The sequence below is a fragment of the Rhinolophus ferrumequinum genome (genome assembly GCF_004115265.2).
Source record: "Rhinolophus ferrumequinum isolate MPI-CBG mRhiFer1 chromosome 15 unlocalized genomic scaffold, mRhiFer1_v1.p scaffold_54_arrow_ctg1_1, whole genome shotgun sequence".
NCBI classification, from domain to species: Eukaryota; Metazoa; Chordata; class Mammalia; order Chiroptera; family Rhinolophidae; genus Rhinolophus; species Rhinolophus ferrumequinum.
This window is the reverse complement of record NW_022680357.1, coordinates 14,323,054-14,331,653: the sequence shown is the minus strand read 5'-3', so window position 1 is coordinate 14,331,653 and position 8,600 is coordinate 14,323,054.

Below are 8,600 nucleotides of genomic sequence, written 5' to 3'. Positions count from 1 at the left end.
AGCCATCTTTTCAAAAGAAAAGTTTACTCTTATTCTAATGCCACATCACAGCAACAAAATACACACACACACACACACACACACACACACACACACACACACGTATGTCTTAGTTTGGTACAAAAGTAATTGCAGTTTTTGCAGTTATTTTTAACCTTTTAAACCGCAATTACTTTTGCACCAACCTAATGCATATATACAACAATTTCAATGTCAAAAGCTAGGTACATTCTGGTTTTGTGCTGAGCTTGAATCCAGGAAGCTATTACCCAAACTATTGAAATATGCTTCAAAATACATGTGTCTTAATCAGGCTTTAGAGATTACAGGGACATTGGTGGAGAGAATTAGAAGGCAGGGCATCTGGACCACTCTCCATAAGAACTGCTTTAACGCAGACCCAATGAAGTTTAAAGCTGTGAGGACAGGAGCTCAGGTGTGTTCGCCATCACCTTTAAGACTCTTCTGCGTGTTTATGTGAATTCTATTTTGCCAAGTTGAGGTGCCTTATGAGCCCATGCCCACCGCAGACAGGTTGGATTAGAGCTGTGTTACGAGAGTGTTCGGTGCTCACAGGCTCCAAAGTATGAGTTGAGCATGGAATTTATGATTGACTATTTCTTTCTTTACATTGTTTCATGGAAAGGGAAAACAAATGACTGGGAGTTGGGCCTCGGCTTCATTCATTTGCTCAACTAATATTAATTGAGCACCTACTATGCGCCTGGCACTGTTCAAGGATACAACAGTGAGTGGACAAAACAAATCCTTTCCCTCACGGAGCTTAGAGGGTTCCATGCCAGGTTCTGTCTGTAAGGAATGATTTGCCCTTTGATCCCTCACTTGCCCCTGTGGGCGTCTATTATTACCCTGCTTGTAATTTGAGAGGCGAGGGAACCCAATGCCAAGCAAAAGAGAGGAAGAGCTTAAAGAACTGAGCTTGGGAAAAGGGAAACTCACGGAGGTCGGAGTGCCTGGTCCATATACTGAGAAAGGTGTTCTGTTTCAGAGCAAGGACACTTGATCTGTGTGGCTCCCAAGGATAAAATAAAGACTACTGGATGCAGAGCTCGACCACATGATAAGGAACCCAGGATTTATTTGTTACTGAAAGTGTGCGTGAAGCCGCTGGAAATGAACTTGGCCGGGAGGCTGGAGAAAGGCACAGGTATCAGCCTTCTAATGCCCTTCCAGTCGTGAATGTATACGCATAACCAGCAGCCCCCTCCACCATCCTGGTATGGCTCCATTTGGACCACGTGACCTCGCATTTGCCACATCAGGAGAAGAGAGGGAAGCAGGAGGCCTCTTCATGACCTTGGCCAGACAGTGACTCAGCTCGTTTCCCGCCTACAGCCCATCAGCTACGGCTGAGTCACGTGGCTCCACTATATCAAAGAATTAAAGGGGAGAACGTGGCTCTAGGGTGAGGACCATCTCTGTCAAGTAAGAGTTTGTAAAAATGGACAGAATTATAGTCATGCCTATTTCGGAGAGTTATTTTTAGAGTTAAATAAGCTAACGCGGATTTAATCATGTGTCACCCAGTAACTGACATTCCAAAAAAAAAAAAAAAAAAGGAAAAAAACCACGTCTTTCTTTCATCTTCTTCCTCTTCCTCTTTGACGTCAAAGAGCACCATATACCTGGCAGGGCCAATCGCAAAGGTTCTCTATAGAGGAGTCACAGAGCAAATGGGCTGACCTGATATGGACGCAGCCCCACAGCTTGACTTTATGCCACATGCTGAAGTTAGAGGCATGTGGCTGCCACGGTTCACAGCTCTGGGCTTGGAGTCGCCAGGGGATGCCAGGTGAGGGGCAGACAGGGAAAAGCCAGGCAGGAAGCTGCTGGTGACAATTTCAGCCAGGCTAACCCTGAGTGGGAGGGAGGCGGCCCGGCGCAAAGACCCACCCCCCACGGGCTTGCTATTAAACACACAGGCAGGACGGCCGTGCTCCCTTGGTGGAGGACCGTAGGCATAAGCTGCCCATCTGAATTCGAAATGAATTCCATTTAGCCTCCTGTAATTGCTTATTTGATTCCCAGGATGACATGCAGTTAGGAGGGAAATTGACATTCTGTCATTCCTGTTCCAATGAACCAAACTCTGACAAGTTCCCTCCTATGTACTTGTGGCACCCCCCCCCACCCCCCCTCCCCCGCCGGCCACCTGCTCTTCTACTATAGAGAAATTAGTGAGCACAAGACGCTTGGAAATACAGAAACCCAAGCCTGGTGACTTTTTACCGGGTTGTGAAATGGATGAATAACGTGGGCAGTCAGGGGTATGCCTGAACATCCCTTCCTCTGGCTGATACAACAGACCTCCTTTTGGAAAGCACGCAGGATGGCTTTCTGCTCTAGAAAAAATATGGGTTCTCTCATTTGGTATCTAAAGATCATGTATGTGCAAAGTCATTTTTTTTTTTTTTTCATTTCGAAACAATTCGGGAGCCTGGAGACTTCCCCAGCAAATCATAAAAGGCCTCACAGTTCCCAACACAGGAAACTGTGTCTGTTACGTCCTGGCAATACAAGGACCGCTTCATCCAATCCTTCATGGGACCACCGCATTCTGAAGGATGCCCCCAAAGCCGTGTGAAAAGGGGGCCCATTCGAGCTAAGGAGGGGCCGGTCAGGAGAGTGAGATGGGGAGTGACAAGATCCTCAGAGCATGGCTGAAGGGTCGGCAAAAGCCTTGAGTCTGACTGACGAAAGAATAAAACCCACAGGAGCTTCACTGGAGGACCTAAATGTCAATATCCATGGAAACCGGGCCTTCCGTGCATCTTGGATAGGAATGATTTAGAGGATAATCCCATGAAACGGTGAGAAAAAAATAAGTGACTATTAAACCAAAGAGTAGAGCTTCTCCATGGGGGCGATTTTGCCCTCCCCGCTCAGAGGACCTTTGGCAACACAAAGATGTTTTGGGGTGTCATACCTGGAGGGCTACTCCTGGCACCGAGTGAGTAGACACCAGGGGTATTGGGAAACATCCTACAATGCCAGCAAAGCTGCCCTCGAGACAGAATGCTCTGATCTACAGTGTGGGCAGAACAGAGGGCCCGCACCCCAGAGCAAGGGGTCAGGTACAGGCGAGTCCACTTCCGAGAAGGGAAGTCTGCTGCCTTAGGGAAGGCCGACTCTGCCACCTCGGGAAACTCCTGCTCCATCGAGAAAGGGGAAAACCTCGCTCTTATCAGCACAGGTGTCCCCAAAGCTGCTAGAGCTTACGGTCGTGACGCTACAAGGGGACATGACAGGGACGAAAGACCCGGGACCCTGGCCAGACACATTCCCTGTTTAATCTCCTTTAAAGACTGGCATTCAGCATCCGTTCTTGTTTTGGGGGAAAGAGTTCTTCATCCTGCTAATGAATAAAAACATACAAACTAGATGGATGTTTATTGCTACTTGCTAGAACAAGACTCTGGGTACCAAACCACATAGGCGGCTGTACATGAGAATGTAGCTATAGAAAGACGGCTCTGATTACACTGGATGCTAGCTTTAGGCTGGGAAACACCATTAGGAGAAATTGTAACTTGAGAATCTTGCATTTTACATCCAAGTGTTTGGGTTTAGTAAGCGTTTAAATGTGCTCAGCCATCCAGTCATCCCTTACCAGTATTCCCCGGGGCTTTCCAGGCGCTCAGCACTTTGCTAGGCTCTGGGGGAGAGCCAGAACAATAAGATTGAATTATTTCCTAGAAATGGCTAAATCCTAGTGGAGGAGAAAACAATATTTAAACTATTAGTGACAGTATGATTTCTGCATTTAACCAGCGTTATTGAGCACCTGCTACATGCCAGGAATACAGCAGCAAACAAAACATTAAAAAATGCCTCCTCTCGTAGAACGGAGGTTCTAGTTGAGGGGAGCACAATAAAAAAAAAATAAGCAAATAAATGTGCAATTTATACCAGCTCGTGATACACGCTTTTAGTACGAGAGGGATGGAGCGCCCCTGCTCTTTTAGACTGGGTGGACAGGAAAGGATTTTCAGAAGAGATGACAGTTGGGCACAGACTTGAAGCTGAATCAAGTCAGGTGATGAATCACGTGAGGTTCAGGGGAAGTGAATTCCAGGCAAAAGGGGGTGGGTGAGCAGAAGCCCTGAGGAGGAGGTTCCCTGGAAGGTTCCCGAAGCAGCGGTGAGATCAGTGTTGGCTGGGGAATGGGAGCCAAGGGGAGAGGGCTGTGGCCGGATTATGTAACGCGACCTGCATCGCTGCACAAGAAGTAAACATCGACCACGAAGGACAAGTTATCTCTGAGAAAGGAAAACAAACCCCAGCTGCCACAAGACAGGGGCCAGCAAGCCCTACACTTGAGTACACCCTTGCATAAGACGCTTGACGCACACACAGCTTGTTCAGCAAGAGGGTTCTAGGGCTGCCGCGATTTGGAAAAGCTACGACGACTCCCTGTGATTTCTGATGAAGGGGAGGCGCCAGGGAACAGGGTGCGGGTCCGCTCTGCTGGCCAGCCCCCGGAGGGGACACCTCTCCCTCTTTGTGACTGTCCAGCACCTCCCTATGTGTGGGGAACTGCCTTCCTACCAGTGCCCGCCTTCTACTACAGGAGCCAGACACCACCTTTCCCATTCTCCATTGCAGCTGGAGTGAAAGCGTGTGACCTAGGCTCCACAATCAGGCTGCTTGTTCCACACTTCACTTGGGAAGCTGGTACTGCCTACGATGGCAGCATTTTCAATCCGCTTCCAGGGCCAGCGGGGTCTGACAATTTAGTGAAGTGTCCAGGGGCTGGCACTGCAAGGTCCGTGGGGGCACCATGGGGACAGTGGCACCTCTGCTAATCAGTTCTCCAGTGAGAGTTTAGGTATCTCTGTGGTGTAGCCTCGGGGCCTGTCCTCTGCACCTCTGAGTTTCTCATTGCTGTTGTTACCAATAACCTCAGACTTGGTTCTCTCCCAGGTCCGGAGGCCAGAAGTTCAAAATCAAGGGGTCCACAGGGCTCCGTCCCCTCCGGAGACTCGAGGGGAGAATCGTTCTGTGCTTGTCCAGCTTCCGGTGGCTGTGGGCAGTTCTTGGATTACTCATAGGGCCACTGTACGATCACACTGGTTTCTCCTTTTCTCTGCTGAGTGTGCCAAATCTCTTCCTACTTCACTGTTATAAGGACACTTGCCATTGGATTCAGGAACCACCACGACAATCGGGAATGATTTCTCCATCTCAAGCTTCTTAACTTAATTACATCGGCAGCGATCCTTTTTCCAAGTAAGGTCACATTCACGGGTTCCGGGCATTTGAATACAGGCATATTGTTTTGAGGGCCACCATTCAACCCACCACACCACCTCCTGGAGATCCTGTGAGCTAAGTAATAACTTGAACGTATTTCTTTTCAGTGATACCAGCCTGAATCGGTTTCTGTTGTTTGCAAACCAGAAACGTGACACTGCCCTACCTGTGGTTCCATTCTGTGTCCCCAGGTAGGATAAGGAGTCTGGACTGCAGCCCCGCGTGGGGTCCCAAAGCTGAGACTCTGGTCTCCGCAGGCAAAGACGACCCCCACCCTTCCTGTCTGCTTACCTCACTCCTGCCTCCTTGTAGAGGAACGAAACGCTTGTGTCAGCAGCTCTGTGGTTGAGACATTTTCTTCTAGGCTAAACCATGTTTCCCGGCCCTACAAGAGTGGGATGCAGACCCTACCACAGAGAGGCCGGCGAGGTGGGCAGCCTTCCCACATCAGCTATTTAGGGCTTTGTTAAAAAATAAAAACCACCTACAGAAACCCACAGAACAAGCGCACGCCCTGAGAATACTTTTGGGGAGCAGTGGTGTGTCCTCCACCGTACACTATTGTAGCTCTCTGTATACTATTGCTCTGACTTTTCAGCAGGTACGGACATCTGTCAGCTCGTGGGGTGAGAGTAAAGTCTCTCCAAGAGAAAGCTTCCCGTTAATACTTGGAGCCCATGTTAAGGAAGAAAACAACAACTTGACGAACATGAGAAGCATCAGCGTGTGGTATTTACACACCTCAAACCTGGTACCACTGGCTGTGTGATCCTAAGAACATTACACACCTCTCTGAGCCTGTTTTATCGTCCCTGAGGATATTAATGCCTACTCTGTATTTTCTTTTTTTTCTCCTTCTTGTTTTGGGTGAGGATTAAATAGATTCAATAAAGTTCTTAGCTTAAATTCTGTTGCCTCTATTGTCACCGTCTTGAATTCAATTATCTGTGGGTGTAGCGTCTGTTTTCCCGTTGTGCGTGCTGCGTGCCAGGGTCTGCCACATGGTAGGTGTTCTATGAGCGGCGGACGAATAAAGCTGAGTTGTTTGGATGAGTGTGTCATCTGTGTTTAACAGACCAGAAGGTGACAAATCTAGATTGATCATCTCAGACACACATCGTAGAGCCTTGTTTCTCTGACTCCATCCTACCCGCAGGGGTTTAACCCCAACCCCCCTCCTGAGGCCCACCAATACCAGCGGCCTCACCATTTCTGGGAGTCTCTGGCGGACTGTCCGGCCGAGGCCATCACGTGAAGCCGGCCTTTCCCTTTCTGCTCTGAACTGGCCCCGAGGGGAAGGGGGGAGGACACACGTTTAGCGTGAGGGGTATGAGATGGCATTGGGACCACCAGGCAACTCCAAAAGTCCCTGCTGAACACAAGTATCGCTGAGGCCACCAGTGGGCACCAGTGCACTCAGTGTCCCCAGGAATGTCACCAAAACAAACTTTTGGGTTTTGACCCCCTCTTTTACTGTCGCCTGTGATTTTTAGCATTCATGCCTGAGCCCCTGGGGGTCAAGAGGTACTGACCTGAGTTGCAAGGCCTGTGCTGGGTTCTACCTTGCCTCTCCTTCTGGTTCTGGAAGTTGGTAGTTAAGAGTCAAGGCCTTGGGGGTGTGTGTGGAGGTGTGTCACAGGACAAAGGGGTTAAATATTAGCTCCGTCATATACTAGCTCTGTGACTGGCTCAGTCACACAATCTTTATTCGTCTGAGTTTTACTGTCTGCAAAATGGGGAAAATAATTGTATCTTCCTTTAACAATGAAATGAAATAATGACTCCAAAGGGCATAGCCTGGTATACATTAAGTACTAAATTAATGCCATAAGTTTTATTTCCTTAGGTAAACTATTTCCCTAATGGCTCTACTGTCCCACAGGCAAATAATGCCTTTTGCTTGATTTGCCACAACGGCTAAGCAGTTGGGGATGGAGAGGCTGGGGAGAGAGGGATCCTAACATCTCAGAGGAATAAAACAGTGACGTGGTAATACGATGACAAGCAGCTACAGAACAAGCTATGTGCATTACGCAACTTAGAGCCTGGGGACAAATGCGGTGGCAGTGCTAGGAGCCTGGACTCTTCTTAGCAGATGCTCGTGGGCAAATCCCTTAACTTGGTGCCTCAGCCTTTTCATCTGTAAATGGGGCTGGCAGCACCTATGTCACAGGACTGCTATGAGGAATAAGTCATCTCATGACAAGCACTCAAAGCAGGATCTGGAACATAGCAATTAATTGATAAATATCAACCATTAGTAATTCTACAACTAAGTCATCAAGAGGAGAAAAATGTTTTTAAAAGAAATCCATATGTGCTACTCTGTGGATAGAGCCACCCCTACAATGTCGAAATGATCTATGCCCCCTCCAGTTGGTCATTCAGCCAGATGCCCAGATTTGCAGAAATTCCAGGATGAACCATTAAAACTACCACAGTTTGTATAAAACCCAGGGACAAAGGGCTGACATGTCGAGCTGGATATTTTGTTCTTGGAGTGCACACGGGTCGGTTGCTGAGAATTTTCTACTTTCAAAGGCTCATGGGAACGAAAGATTCTGCAGGCTGCCCGTGAAATCTTATTGTGCCCACGACCCGGTGACGGCGCCTGTCCTGGCATTTCCTGGAATGGTCAAGGAGAGGAAGGGGTTTCTTGGGACATGCTGGGGTTGCAAGCCAGAGAACGTGACTCCACCCACCACGCTTGATGGGAAGTACTCGAGAGTAACTCCTATGACACGGCGAGGTGCAAAGGATCTAGAATAAGGAAGTGGACATATTAGGGTCAAAGGCCACTCTGTTCCCTCCTCTGCTTCTCACGCAGCTGCAGTCTCTCTCTGCTCTGCTGCTCTCTGCTAATCTGTTGGTTTCCCCCCCCTTCCTTTGGAGAGCAGCCTTTTCTGCCTCTATCGCCTACAACCCTGATATCTTCATGTTATTTCAGTGTTCAGTGCCCAGGGTGAACGGGCAAGAATGAGCAAGTCCAACTCCCAATTCCCAGGAGAGAATCCGATGGGTCCATTTTGTGCCCCTCGTTCAATCATCACGCTGAAGGTGGGGTCAAAGTCCCGTACCACAAACATGGCTGTAGAAGCTGACCCCTGTGGGGTGGGGTAAGTAATAGATAGCAGTGTGTAGGCTGGATACAGGCCCTAAAAGGTGTCTGTTCCTTGACTAAAGCAGGAAAAGAGGTCAAAGGCAGGCAGCAATGGACAACGATTTGGGGCTTCCAGGGACCATGTGACAAAGATCCATGCCAGAATCTTCTGGGGCATTACGCTTGCTGTTGGCCAGTTCAGGCCACTCCCCACCTGTGGCTCCCC